The following is a 15,043-nucleotide window of genomic DNA, read 5'->3' on the forward strand; positions in this document are numbered from 1 at the left end:
CTTTGTGGCAATTGAGAAACAAGCACAACAAAATGTTTGGTCTTTAATGTAGCCACAATTAGACGTAACAGGGGGGGGGGGGGGGGTAGAAACCAAAGCTAAATGACAAGGTGTAACCAAGTTAAACCTGTACCTCTCGCGCCGTATTTCCTGGCATAGCTGAGCTAAGCCTCTGCCAATTTTTTTTTGCTTTCGAATAATACGTAAGACTTTATAGCAGGTTACAACAAAAGAACAGCAGTTGTTAACGCTGAGCCACAGCCCGTGGCGTACTGCATTACTCCGATAGCCAGCCAGAACGGTAAACAAAATCAGCTTTTTAAAAATGTTTGATTTTATTAAACAAGTCAGCTATCAAAATACTAGAGCTTATGCTTTTTTTATTGTGATTAGCCGCTTTTTTATGTAGGAAGAAAAGTTTTAATAATGAACTACTTTTTGCCGTGCAGTAATTATGTGCGGCGGTCCTGAATGTTGGCGGAGCTTCACTGCAGGCGTAAGTTGTGCCCGACTATAGTAAACATGAATTACCGTGTGAAATTCCCCTACGGTCAGTGCCCAACTTGCAGTGGAGTTTCGGTTTTCAGCAGTCGATAGACGGTTGAGAGGTCACTGGTGAGCGCCATGTCACGTGAGACATGCTAAAACTGCAGTATATTAACTCTTTGTTCACTTTCCTCCATTCTGTTTCTGCCGCAGTTTAACGTGAGAGTTGTAATGAATTAAAACGACAAAGCAGCGGTTATGCTGCAGTTTTTGTATGCCTCACGTGATATGGTACTCACCTGTGACGTTGTACCATCAGCTAGCAAATGAAACCGAAACTAAAGATAGAGAGAAAAAAAATTTCAGTTAGAAGTTAATCATTGAGTGCTGAGGAATTCGACGTGGTGATCAGTGTTTACTCATATCGTACACATCATTCAAGAGCAAAAACGCACTCTAAAGAACTTGGTGTATCCGCGCCTTTATTGGTGTGGATAGTGTTTGGAGACCCTTGTACTCACCGTTTTTGCGGCACGCTGTCGTCTGAACATCCGGTATCCTGATATTGGTCGGATACTGCTGATAAAAAAAAGTCCCGGCCTCAGGGAAAGAATAAATGTTGAGGAGTTTATACCAGTGTTTTTCTGAAATATTCTGAACTGTCACGTGGTATTAAAAAAAAAATGTCCACCCCAGCAAGAATCCTTCGAAGAGCAAGAAAACGCCGACAGTAAAAAAAAAAAAAAAAGGTTGGACAGTGCGCTTTTTTCCGAGTCCGATTATTGACATACTCGCGCTCTGATAAAAAAAAAAAGGTGGTGCTCGATTAGCCTACTTCAACTGAAATACTGCAGGGTGGTAAAATGCACAAAACCGAAGATCAAGAACAAAAAGCAAGCACTGACAATTTATGCAGACAAACAAAAATATGCCTCTTGCATAAATAAGAGGCAGCACTGCACCTGTTACAATAATTTTGATGTCCCAAGAATACAAGTCGTTTCTGGAGAAAGTAAAATAATGGCGCAATAATTTAAAAAAAAATTAATAGGTGGTTACATTAAAGACATTGAGAAATAATTGGTATCGTCCGGGTTTTTGTGGGCCAACTGAAACTGATGTGCAGAGTGCTAGAAACCACACATGTTGCGTGGAAAGCTGCAAAATATTTGCAAGAAAGATTTTTGGCTTCACCGATCCTCTCGTATTCTATATTGAACACAACAGCTGGCGCACTCAGACGAAAGTGATAACAGAAAACAAATCGAGTCCAAGCCGTAACTGGAACTGACCTTCCTCTGAACAATGCCACTGTCATCGGAATTCAAGCCTTACGAACTATCGCGTTGTGTAATTGCAATCAAATATATACACTCTGCTTCTCGTCCGTCATCTCTAGACTTGTGACCTCCCGGCTGGAGACAGGGAAAAAGTCGGCCGCCATATTTCAGCCCCACAGGTCAGCATACTGGCACGATTAAATATACACAGCTCAGTTCCAGCTGATTGTGAGAGGCAAATATTTGGTCTCATCACTGTCGTGAGCAGCCCAGCAAGGTCGAGATGGTGGCATCGATATCAGCGAGTCTCCCATGTTCCAGCAGCTGGTCAATGTTGAATCCGAACTGAAGGCAGTCGCCGTTTTCGATGGCCACGTCGGCGTTGTCATGGATGCTCAGCGGAGTGGCTTCCCAGGCGTTCCGGGCTCCGTCGGGGCCTTCCAGATGGTAGGCGAAATTCTCGGCCGCAGCCGCGGAGCCGATGAGCTGCACCACGGGCCGAGAAGACGCGGTCGCCATTTTCGGTGGGGGCCTTGCGCACGACAAGCATGAAGTCGTGGTCGAAGCACTGTTGGACGCGCACCCAGTCTGCGGAGGGTGACGAGCCGGCGGACCGCGCCCTGAACAGCATGCGCTCGCCTGCGAAGAGCGGTGGGGGAGAGAGCGGAATTCGAACGGTCGCGAAACCACAACATGAAGACAGCCTCGCTCGACAGATCGTCTGCCATGAATACGGATCGCCAGCGCTGGATCCAGTTCCATATCGTCGAGGACAGCGCAGAAAGCTATGGAAAGGACAATCATAAGGATTAGTGTGATAGGAAGACAGCAGGGTGAGGTTAGGGAGCCGGTGAGTGGTGATATCTTTGAAGGAAAAGAACTGGCGAGGACACTTATGTTCAGCCTTTAGGGTCTGACGCGATAGCGTAATGGGTCAATTCGCGTATATGCAGAAGGTCATTCTCTACATTCATAGATACCCGGGAGTCCTCATACCCCTCCTGGCGCAGTAATGCAGCGGTTAAGTGATACACCAACGATAACATTCTCCACGCAGCCATCCTCAACACTATGGCATCACTTGGAATGCCCTTGCATCTTTGTCGAGCAATTCATGCCTTTCTTTCGCAAAGAACATTTGCTATCCGCGTCAATGGTAAACCCACAGGCCACTTCATTTCTAATCGGGGTGTACCGCAGGGCTCAGTTTTAGCCCCAGTTCTATTTAACATCGCATTCATTCCTCTGGTACACAGTCTCTCCACCCTTCCTAATGTTCAGGTTCTGGCATATGCAGACGATATCACTCTCTGGTCAACAAATCGCTCAGCTCAGGTGCAGCAAGACTCCCTGCAAAATGCCCTCAATATCCTCCACAACTTTCTTGCCGACACTGGCCTCTCTCTCAACCTCTCCAAGTCTTGCTATGTCCATGTGGGCAATAAAGCTGGCCGCCGTACTTTCAAATCCACTCCGTTCGTGCTCACTATTGACAATGCCCCACTTCCTGAGGTGGAACATACCAATGTTTTAGGCCTGCACGTTCATTCTTCAGGCAAGGGCACGGCTTGGTTGTCAGCCATGCGCAAGAGTGCTCTAAACACACTTGGCCTCATCCGCAGGATAGCCAATCGCTCTGGAGGTGCCCGTTCTGATACAGCTCGTCGACTTGTTCGTACTGTCTTTCAGCCTCGGCTCCTATACCAGGCTCAGTTCCAACAACTTACTAAACGACAGTGGTCCACACTTGAAACACTCAACCACGAAGCCATGCGAGTCATTACTGGCCTACCTCGAGCAACTCCTATTTGTCTGTTGCAGGAGTATGCGCATCTCAACACACTAGAAGATTTAATTACCCAGAGACAAACAAATAGAGCGCGGAAAGTTTCTCTTCGTCCGATGTTCGCACCTCAACCACCTCCATGGGACTACTGTCACATCACATCAAACAAGCCTGCCCGTCATAAGAAGTCGGAGCTCTTCTCACCGCCGTTACCACAAGGTTTTTCTACGCAACATGACAGCTGCGCTCTTTACACAGAGGTCGCCATAACCCCAACAGGAGGATCAACTGCTTTTATAAGCCCGACACACCCTCAACTCTATGGCCGACAAACCTACTCTACTGACACTTCATCATTTCTTTCTTTGGAGCTGCAAGCAATATTAAATGCCATAGCAGCTTTACCTGACGACCCTCCTTATAACCAGGTGCACCTATGTACCCATTCCCAAGAAGCCGTGAAGCATCTAAAGAAAGTCCGCGGTACCCTTCGGGTTTCCCAGGCCATAGATGCTGCTTGTAAATCTTACCCGGTGCCTATACGCATTCAGTGGGTTCAAGCTCGCACAGATGTCCACAGCATCGCACCTGACATATCTCGTGAGACTGACACTCCACAAACTCCAACTGCCTCTTTGCCACCAGATCCACTTCTGACACATCTAACATCTTCAGCCTCCCTCAGGCAGCGTACACGTGCTCTTATTCCCCCGTGTACCTACCCCCTTCCCTCCAACCTATCACGGGTGGAGGAGGTCTCTCTGAGGCGGCTGCGTGTCGGAGTGGCCCTTACGCCTGCTGTTCGCAACCAGTGGAAAAGTGACAAGATTCCTGCGCCGCAAAAATGCCCTCACTGCGAGGCACCCGCTTCCGACACCAATGTCCACCACCTACTGTGGACATGTCCCGGAACTTCACTGGTGCGCGCTCGAGTTCTTCAAGAGGCAGGACTGTCTGCAAACAATGACTCTAGTTTGAACGTGTGGGTAACTAAAAACATTTACGCCCGAAGCTTATGTGACTGTTTACACGCAACCGGGCTTCATGCATTTCTGTAACTTATTCTACCTTTCGTGACTAACACCACGTCTTATGCCGCGCGGCACACTCAGCGTCACAAATAAATAAATAAATAATACACCACTGCTCTGCGATGACGGGTGCTCCCAGTTGTGGGCACTGTGGGACCCAGGTTGCTCTTCCCGAGCGACCAATATCCTGGGCAGGTTGCGATGACACCGCAAGGTCACGTGACCCAGGTGGCCCACTTGCCTCCTAAGTTGCTCTCTGGCGACCGCCTGCCAGAGCCATGTTTTCGCTCACAACGCCGACACCGGATTTTGTGGAAAACGGGGCTTTTACCGCTGTCGCGTTAAAGGTCTGAGGCGATCAATGCGATTCATGTGGTAGAGTATCTGCGTTAGCATTAATGCGTCTCCCACGGTGGTGAGATGCAGTCCATCAATCACCGTGTGACACGCCGTACTCTCTCGATCCAATACTGCAATCTCAGGGGGCCACGCAGTATACTCTCGGCAATCTCCCCACACCGCGACTCTGATTGCGACGGCGGTTTCCCTTTCGCTTTCTCTCCCCCTCTCCGCTCCCACTCGCCCTCACTATGGTTTGCATTCTCTCCTCCTGTGCTTCACATGCCGCCGCCAACGCCGGACACTTTTGCGCTAATGGCGGTTCTAATTCTAATAGGCACTTCTCATGCGGTTGCCGCATCCGGCCGGCGGCTGTGAATGCCAACGGTGAACAAGGTGCAGCGGCGAAGTTAAGAATTTCCATCGCGTCATGACCACCATCGGATCATGAGAGGGATATAACTAGAAGGATAAGAATGGGGTGGAGCGCACATGGAAGCTCCTCTCAGATCATGAATGGCAGTTTGCCAATATCTCTCGAGAGAAATGTATACAACAGCTGTATTTTACCGGTGCTCACATATGGGGCAGAAACCTGGAGGCTAACGTAGAGGGTGCAGCTTAAGTTAAGTACAACGCAGCGAGCTATGGAAAGAAAAATGATAGGTGTAACATTAAGACATTAAGACAGGGTTAATTGGAGATACATGGGAGAGGCCTTTACCCTGCAGTGGGTGTAGTCAGGCTGATGAAGATGATGATCGCCATACACGGCGCTGGCCCAGCAGATAGCACAGCAGGTGGTGGACCACGCAAAGCTTTCACATTTGCGCACGTAAGGAGACTTAAGTGCTCCTGGAAGTTTTTTCAATGCTTCATTTGATGTGAAGTAACCTTTGACGTCATAGCCACAGTTTAGTTGATCAGACCGAAGAAGCATTAGAGACAAAATCTATTTATAAATTATTTACGAGGCGTAGGCAAATTCTGGGTGTAATACATGTATACGAATGTCTTACGGAGCATTCCAAGGAAGAGAACACGGAACCGAAAATTCTGGGCTCATATCTCTTAAAATGCTAATCAAACTGAAGAGTTGTCTTCCTACTGACAACGGAACGTTTCTGCAATGCAAGTGCCTGCTTACAAATTTCGTGTAAGCTGAAGACAGGCCGCAGCTGTTGTCTCAATACTCACCTCTGTATGTACTGACGCGTTCGTGTGAGTTTTCTAGGTGCTGCAATATTTGGCAGTGTGGGCCACTCCACTCGCAGGTTCTTCCGGGGTACGGGCACGGAACGGGCCTGCGAAAGCCAACCAATATATAGGGTTTGCATAGCCTGCAGGAGCGCTAATGTACTCCACTTCGACTTTCCGCAAGCTTATTTTTCAGTCACATCTCGGGGCTTCTCTGCAGGTTACTATAAATAAAGCGCAGTGGTAATAGGATTGCAGCCATCATGGCCATTAGTCCTTCTTGGTCGTGTTCGGTTCGTGCTGCCCTTCTCGCGCTGTGAGCAAGCTCAAGATGAACAACTGTCTCGCCGAACAGCTACCCTCGTAGAATTTGTCCTCCGCGTGTACGCGCTTTGACCATAGTTCTGAAGAAGTTAGCGCAAAAAACGGACAGGGGACAGAGAGAAAGGACACAAAAGACATTCACGAGCCCTTTCTTTGTCTTTTGTCCGTTTTTTGCGCTAATTTCTTGAGAAAATGCATCACCAACCAGCCCGGCAGCTTGCTCTCCTGACCATAGTTAGGTCGGTATACTGACTCTTACAGTAATCACTGATGACCATTAAAAATGACTCAATGTGCTTTTCGCCAGGTATGCTGATGCATACAGTGTACGACGGACGCACACCAAGGCACTGTTAAGTGAACGATTGAAAAACATTATGGCAGCTGTCGCCGTCCTGGACAGGGTTTAACGTACCAAAGCGACCCATGCTATGAGGGACGCCGTAGTGAAGGGCTCCGGTAGCCGGAGCCACTTTTGCAGGTTTTCTTTCCTTTAGTGACTTATGCGCAGAGATGGAAGTTAAGGAAGACGATGGCGTGCAATGCACAGCGTGTGTGTGTGGCAGTGCAACACGAGACGCGATTAGCGAAGCTGATCTGTGCGCGCCGCCGCGGGTTCGAAACCCTAGTTGCGGAAATATTTATTTTATTTCTGCAGGTATCTGAGAGGCTTTAGACAACTATCGGAATTTTCAGGATTGCTAGTGAAGTAGTGATTTCTTTTTAATAAAATAACATTGTTGTAATGTTTCGGTGCTACAACATGTGGAGTCATGGCACATCCGCGGCTCACACAGGCGGCGATGAATAGAACTTCAGGAACGCTCCCCTCTGCGTACGTTAGTGCACTCCGCCACGTGCTAACAAAGGGAGAGCGAAGGCAACACCCCGCTGCTGCTGGCACACTTTAGTCACCCCTGAAGAAGGGACCGAGTTGGTCCCGAAAGGTTGGGCAAAATTAAAATATTGGTTGGTGTCAGTTTTTTCTCTCAACAACATAGGTTATTGTCGTCCGATAGCGTTGCTGACCCCGTGAAGTTGCTTCTTTTCAACAGCCAATGCCGCCAGTGGCTGTGATGTTGAAATGGCACGCGTGATCATGGCTGCTAATACGATAACACCGACCTGAATTCGCAGACGTCTTCGTGCCAGGCATGGTCTTGGAGAGGCAGTTTCAGTGAACATCCGGAATCCTTGTACTTGCACCAGAAGGACATCTTCTCGGCAAGTTTCTCCAGTTTAAGGTTGCGGATATGCCCTGCAAGGGCATGTGATTGTCAATAAACATAGGGCATGCCTGGCCCGTGCTTTTATGCCTCTCCACGGTGCCGGTGCTCACCATCCGCGATCCAAAGGAAAGTGGTTTATTCCCCCTCCCCGCACGCGCGCGCACACGCACACGCACACGCGCACACACACACGCACACGCACACATCATCATCATCATTTAATGGCCCTTAAAGACCCCTGGCGGGGTATTACATAAGGGGGGGGGCGAACATCGAAGCAAGTAATGACATTATTAGGTCAAAAAAAAAATACATATTCAAAAAAGTACAGTAAAACAGTGAAAAAAAACTGAAAAAAGTATACAGTGAAGAAAAAGTATACAGTGAAACAATCGTTGCTTGGAAGAAGAAAAAAAAAAGAAAAACACGTTTATAAATCAGGCAGACAGGTGCAGTAGTATATCAAACAATCATAACATAAAAATAAAACGCAAAGGCAACAGTTACCCACATTGGGATTTCAAGTGCAATGACAGCATTTGACGGAATTTCAGAGCATCGCGTTCAGTGACAATTAATTCGGGTAGTGAATTCCATTCATTAATGGCAAGAGGCAGAAATGACTTGTTAAATGCGTTTGAGGAGCCATGAAGTCTTAGGATGCTCATGGAGTTGAAAAGACGGCGTGATGTTCGGAGGGGAGGGAGCAGAAGGGAGTGTCGAAGTGAGGGAAAACAATAGTACAATTTATGGAATAATGATAAACGGGCAATTATACGCCTATGCGCGAGAGGCTCGATGTCGGCAGATAATTTTATTTTGGTAATGCTAGAGCGGGTGTCATAGTTGGAGGAAATAAAGCGGGCTGCACGGTTTTGGACGGCTTCTAGGCTGGCTATTAAGTAGGCTTGATGTGGGTTCCATATTGGGGATGCAAATTCAAGTTTGCTACGGACGAAAGTTTTGTAGGCTAGGCTGCGAATGGAAGAAGGGGAGAAACTGAGGTTGCGTCTGATAAAGCCGAGTGTTTTAGATGCATCAGCAGCAATCTTCGTGATGTGCTCGGACCAAGTGAGGTTGCTCGTGATATGGATGCCAAGATACCGGTATGATTCGGCTTTAGTAAGGATGGTTGAACTGAGTGAATAAGCGTAGTCGATATTAGTGCGCTTGCGTGATACCTGCATGTATTTGCATTTCGTTACGTTGAGCGTCATTAGCCATGTGGAACACCAGCTTTCAATCCTGTTTAGGTCGCTTTGGAGCAATTCCTGATCATTGTTAGTAGTTATGCGGCGGTACAGGACGCAGTCATCTGCGAAAAGACGAATTGTCGATGAAATGTCGGAAGGAAGATCATTGATGAAGATTAAAAATAAAAGTGGGCCGAGCACCGAGCCCTGAGGCACACCAGAGAAAACTTTTGTTGTGGGAGAATTGTCATTATCGATAGCAGTGAATTGAGAGCGATCAGTTAGGAAGCAGCGAATCCATTTTAATATCAGGGGATCGAGGCATAAGCATGAAAGTTTAGCTAAAAGGCGTTGGTGGGGTACACGATCAAATGCTTTTGAAAAATCAAGGTAAATGACGTCTGTCTGGAATGAAGAATCTAAGTTTAGGTTAAGGTCGGTAGTGAATTCGAATAGTTGGGTTTCGCATGAGTAACCGGATCGGAAGCCGTGCTGATTGGAAAAAAAGAAAGAGTTAGAATCAAGGTGAGATGCGGTTTGTGAATATATAATATGCTCTAATAGTTTGCATGCAATGCAGGTTAAAGAAATTGGACGGTAGTTGGACGGATCATGACGGTTGCCTGCTTTAAAAACTGGTACTACTCGACTTAGCTTCCAGTCGTCCGGAATTAAGCTGGTAGCAATAGATTGATCAAAGATTATTTGCAAAATTTGACTGGAGATTTCCTTGGTGCATTTCAGTATCTTAACTGGTATATTGTCTGGTCCCGGGGCACTTGATACTTTAAGTTTTTCGATGAGGCTTCCAATACCGTTAGCTGTTATAGTAACAGGCGGCATTTGCGAAAATGAAAACTTCGATACAGGAGGAATGTCTGAAGTAGATTCATTGGTGAAAACCGAGGAGAAATAAGAGTTCATTACAGCACTGCGTTCGCCTGATGCGACCGCAGAGCCATCCGGGTTAACCAAGGAGATGTGATGCGTAGACCTATTACCTGGCGTAAGGAGATTCCAGAATTTCTTTGGATTGGAGCGCATGATTTCTAGCAAGTCCTGGTGGTAAAATTTCTTTTTTGAGCTTCGCAAAAGTCTCGTGTATTCGCAAAGACACGCGAAATACTTATCCCACCTTGAGACACTGGGAGAATGCTTTGCAAGACGGAAAAGACGTTTTTTTTTCATTAAAAGTTTTCTGAGGGCATTGGAAAACCAAGGTTTGCTGGCATCACCTCGAATGCGTACGAGGGGTACATATAGATGAATAAGTGATATTAATTTTTGTTTGAAGAGCAACCAGTTATCATTGACGGTTCTTGTGGAAGAGGACATACGAAAGTGATGGAAAAACTTGTCTAGCTCAGCAATGATACTTGGAACATCGGCCTTATTATAGTCACGAATGAATTTAACTGAAGGTTGACGAGTAGCGATGGGTATAGATAAGTTAAACAACAAGGTACAATGATCGCTGAAGCCCGGAATGGATGATAATGACTGGACACATTCAGGATCTGAAACAAGAACAAGGTCGAGGGTATTGTTTAGGCGAGTTGGAGTGTGAACTGTTTGCACAAGGTTAAAGGTAAGAACTAAGTTTAGAAACTCACTCGATTGGCCAGAATGTGCGGATAAGTTGTACCAGTCAATATCAGGAAAGTTGAAATCGCCGCATAGTAAGTAAGTTGCATGGGGATAACGGGTATTAAGGTCGAGTAGTATTGAGTACAGTTCATTAACAAATGAAATGTCGCTGTCTGGAGGACGATAGCATGCAAGCAATATGACTGTGCTAGAAGGAAGCAATAACCTTATCGCAACGATTTCATGATTGCAGATGGGCAAAAGAGGAAAAGAAGGCGTGCTCGATTTTACAAAAACCAATACACCACCTCCTCTCCGCATCACCCTATCGCGTCTGTGGACCGTGAAAGATCGCGTATCGTGCAGCAGCTCTTCATTCGAGATGTCCGAGGTCAGCCACGATTCAGTAAATATAGCTATATCAGTATCGCTATCGTTTAGGAAGGCTTCAACGGCATCTTTTTTGGGCAGATAGCTGCGGACGTTGGAAAGTAGAACTGCTAAGGTTTGATAACTCGGGGCTGCGTATGTCACTTGTGGTGACTGACGAAGTAGGTGTGGCGGAGGCGGATGAGCGGATGGCAAACGCTATAACTTCACTTCTTGGACAGAATCTGTTTCAGAGTTATAAATAAATTGACGGTCATTCATCAGGAGCTTGTCGAAACGGATCTTAAATGTGGTGCTTCTTCCTTGGGCGTAAGAATAAAGCTTACTTCTGGCCATTCGCACACGTTTTGAGTAATCTTCGCGAATTGCAAAAGAAGTATTTTTTAGCTTCGGTCCTGCCGTTAAAATCCTTGATTTTTCCTTGAAACGGGCCAGTTTGACAACTATTGGGCGATTTTTCTCCTCTTGATAACGCCCTATCCTGTGCGCCCGTTCAATGTCATCAGGGCTGACGGTAAGGCTAAGTTTATCTGAACAAAAAGAAATAATCAGAGACTCAGACTGAGCCCAGGTTTCAGCGCGATCATCCTTAATTCCAAAAAAGATCAAATTGCCGCGGCGAAGGCGATTCTCTGCGTCATCATATTTGTCGGCAAGAACTTTAATTTCCGCAGAAAATTTTTCTACATTCGTTTGTGAAGTGCTAGAAGAATTGGGGTCGATTTGTTGATTCAGCTCGGCAATTTTTTCCAGTGCATCAACGCGAGAAGACAAGCGGCTGACCACACCTTCAATATCAGTTTGTGCAGCACGTATTTTTGCGAGTTCAGCAAGGACTATGGCTTGGGACTGTTCTAAGCGAAACAGTGTCTGCGAAATTGATTCAAGCGATACAGGTGTGTCCTCTTCTGTAGGACCAGGATTTAGTTCAACGTCACCCGAGAGGACAAGCAAGAGGCATACCAGGTGGGCGTTGAGACAAAAGTAACATGACAGGCACATTACTCTACGGTAGAAGTCAAGCAGGTCAGCGGGGCACGACACTGCGACCAAGAAGGGGTTGCTAGTACGGACAGAGTTGGCATGAGGTAGGTAACTAACCTGCGCAAAGAGTGGCGGTTTCATGACCACGTTCGTTGCAGTGGCGTGCCCCGAATGGCCCCAGAACGATAGCTGCATTTGTAGTCGAGGCGTGGCTCCTGTGGTGACGGTGGTGTGTGGTTGCCAGGCAGGCGTTTCGACTGTAGCTGGATGTGGCGGATGGAACGTGTCTTCTGCTGTCTTGGCGATGAACACGGGAAGCTGCGAAGCAGCCTCACCGAGGTGACGGGCAGTGGCGGGGTAGATGCTGCCAAGGCAGGAATTCAGCGCAGCAAAGATCCAAATCAGGAAGGCCTGCGCAAAGAGTGGCGGTTTCATGACCACGTTCGTTGCAGTGGCGTGCCCCGAATGGCCCCAGAACGATAGCTGCATTTGTAGTCGAGGCGTGGCTCCTGTGGTGACGGTGGTGTGTGGTTGCCAGGCAGGCGTTTCGACTGTAGCTGGATGTGGCGGATGGAACGTGTCTTCTGCTGTCTTGGCGATGAACACGGGAAGCTGCGAAGCAGCCTCACCGAGGTGACGGGCAGTGGCGGGGTAGATGCTGCCAAGGCAGGAATTCAGCGCAGCAAAGATCCAAATCAGGAAGGCCTGCGCAAAGAGTGGCGGTTTCATGACCACGTTCGTTGCAGTGGCGTGCCCCCACGCACACACGCACACGCACACACGCACACGCACACGCACGCACGCACGCACGCACGTACACACACACACACGACCGCGCGCGCACACACACACGCCCGCGCGCACGCACGCACACACACACGCACACACACCGTGTTCACAACATAGCAACGTAGACGTTTTCACTTGCCAACCGTGGCAACTGATGAAATTCAATGAAAATAATTCTCTAAGTAATTAAGGTCTCAACGCTGACACTGTAGATTCCACGCTATAATGAGGAAAGTATGGCTAAACCAAAGCTATAACAGCTTTTGGTTTTAAAAGCACAGCGCTGTGATGGCTTCCAGAGGCCTCATGTGCAGCCGGTAACTCACCCATGGGTTCCCGGCAGGTGGGGCAGTTATCGACTTTTTCGCGGCACGAGGAGCACAGCAAGTGCCCGTTCGGGCACTGTTGGATGGGGGGCCGCACCAGTTCCGAGCACACTGGGCAGTCCAGCAGGGTGTCCATCGAAAAAGGCGCCTGGTCCGGATCGTCGTACGGGTCCATGTTACTCCGGCGTCTGCTTCGCGTCTTTGTTGCGATACGCAGTCACCTGTGGACGGCAGTACACTGGTTTTAATGCGGAAGTACTAATGCGGAGGTTCAGACCCTAGCAAATTAGTATCTTGTATGTCTTGTAGGGTGTTTGAAGGTTTGAAGGTTTATTTTCCGCAACTGGGTGTTGCGAGGACAGCCAGGGAAAAAGCTGTATAGACAGCTTGAGAGGTCCTGGCTTCCTCTTACAGTGCAGCATTGACGGTGGCGGAATAGGACATCAAACAAAATGTGAGTAAAGTATGTTCGGTACAGAGAAAGAGACATGTACGTTCAATACGCAGTACATTGTGCTTATAAAAGAAAGAAGAACTACATTAGATCAAAGAGCCTATAAAGGCAAACACAGGGAGGAGAAAATAAATGACAGCAAAATTGACAGGTGCACTCAAAGTGGTAATAGGAAGAAAAAAAAAAAACTGGATGGCTACTCTGCAGAGTAGCCATCCAGTACACCCTTCTGGTTAACATCCCTGCTTTCCATCTTCCTCTTTATCTCTCTCTCTCTGTGAGCACCTCGAGGGCATAGAAAAAAAGAGGCAGAAACAGAAATCATATAAATATCCATAACTGGGAGTCGAATCCGAAGCGTCGTGAGTAGAGCAGCTTCAAAGGCTGCTGCGCGAGACTGGGCATTGCACATCCTTGCTTTCGCCTTGATTCGAATGTATTGTGGCAATAGCTGACGATATCAATAAATTAAACAAATAATTTGCGAGGGTTATGCTGGCAATAAAATGGGCATGATCGCACCACGTTAACTTTTTTATTGAACAAAGCGCCGAATGTCTTAAATGTGGGTACCATACTTAAATGAACATTGTTGAAGCAAATGTCTTTTTCTAGCGAAACTTTCTTATTTTTGATCTAAAATTAAGGGTGTTCGATTTCATGACATTAACCAGTAAGCCTTTCTTTTTGTGACCATTCGTATAATTAGAAAGCCCCAAATTCACTGTATCAGCTAACTTTTTACATCGGCTCCTGAGAAAAAGATACTCGTATCGTCAGCATATATTATATACTTCGGAGGGGTAAACGTGTGCACAATATCATTAATAAAAATGTTCTCACGAAAAGGGCCAAGTATGCTCCCCCGAGGAACACCTGGGCAAAGCGCTTTTATTTCTGATAAATACTCTTTATTACTAACAGCTTGTCTGTGATTACTCAATATAATGTATGAGAGATCCTGCGTGATCTCGGAAACCGTAACAATCAAGTTTTCGGATTAGTGGCTTATATTTCAGCAAATCAAAGGCTTTTGTAAAATCTATGAAAATTTAAAAGGCTATCCCATAACTCGAAATATTCTTCTCCCCAAAATATTGAGGGAAATTGCTTTCGACGGTGGTATAAAGAGCCATAAATTTTCGGGAGGAAATCAGAAAGAAAACAGCGCTAAGTCTGGTGCGCTTGGCATGGAATGAGCCTTAAATAAATTTGTTGCTCACGTGCAAGGACGTGTCTGTGCGAGGAGCCAAGCTGCGGGACTGTTACAGCCACGTGGTGTTCACTGACGGTCGGACTGATGGAACACCCGCGTGCGATCATGTTGAAGTTTGTTATCACTGATGGTTGTACAAAGAATGGTGCAATATTGTAACGTGGCGGCCAGCCGAAGAATGAGGCGTGGTGAACGATGGATAAGAGATGGCTTAATGGCAGCTGGCCTAACGCGAGCGCTCCGTCCCGCGCTACTGACAGCTTCGTCTTCGTCACACTACCCGGGGCCACCGAGCGATCATCCCGATCGGTGACGAACAGACGCGCGAAATGGCGATGGTCTTGAGTAGAGGGTTGAACAGTATGTACAAGATGGTGCAGTGCTGGCCGCTACGATGAGAAAGATGAGAGAATGTGTCCCGGTCCACGAAGC

At 47.2% G+C, this 15,043-nt stretch overlaps 1 pseudogene across 1 annotated transcript; it reads right to left on the bottom strand.

The window, feature by feature from the left end:
- Positions 1-885: 885 nt before the first annotated feature.
- Positions 886-14,909, bottom strand: LOC149365330 (E3 ubiquitin-protein ligase Siah1-like; annotated as a pseudogene). The gene is made up of 5 exons (XR_016282638.1): positions 14,619-14,909; positions 12,942-13,162; positions 7,569-7,701; positions 6,120-6,226; positions 886-2,405 (listed from the first exon to the last, which is right to left on the bottom strand). The product of XR_016282638.1 is annotated as an E3 ubiquitin-protein ligase Siah1-like (transcript).
- Positions 14,910-15,043: the final 134 nt, after the last annotated feature.

The sequence above is a fragment of the Amblyomma mixtum genome, chromosome 1 (assembly GCF_055824585.1).
Source record: "Amblyomma mixtum isolate Tamu chromosome 1, ASM5582458v1, whole genome shotgun sequence".
In the NCBI taxonomy this organism is placed as follows: domain Eukaryota; kingdom Metazoa; phylum Arthropoda; class Arachnida; order Ixodida; family Ixodidae; genus Amblyomma; species Amblyomma mixtum.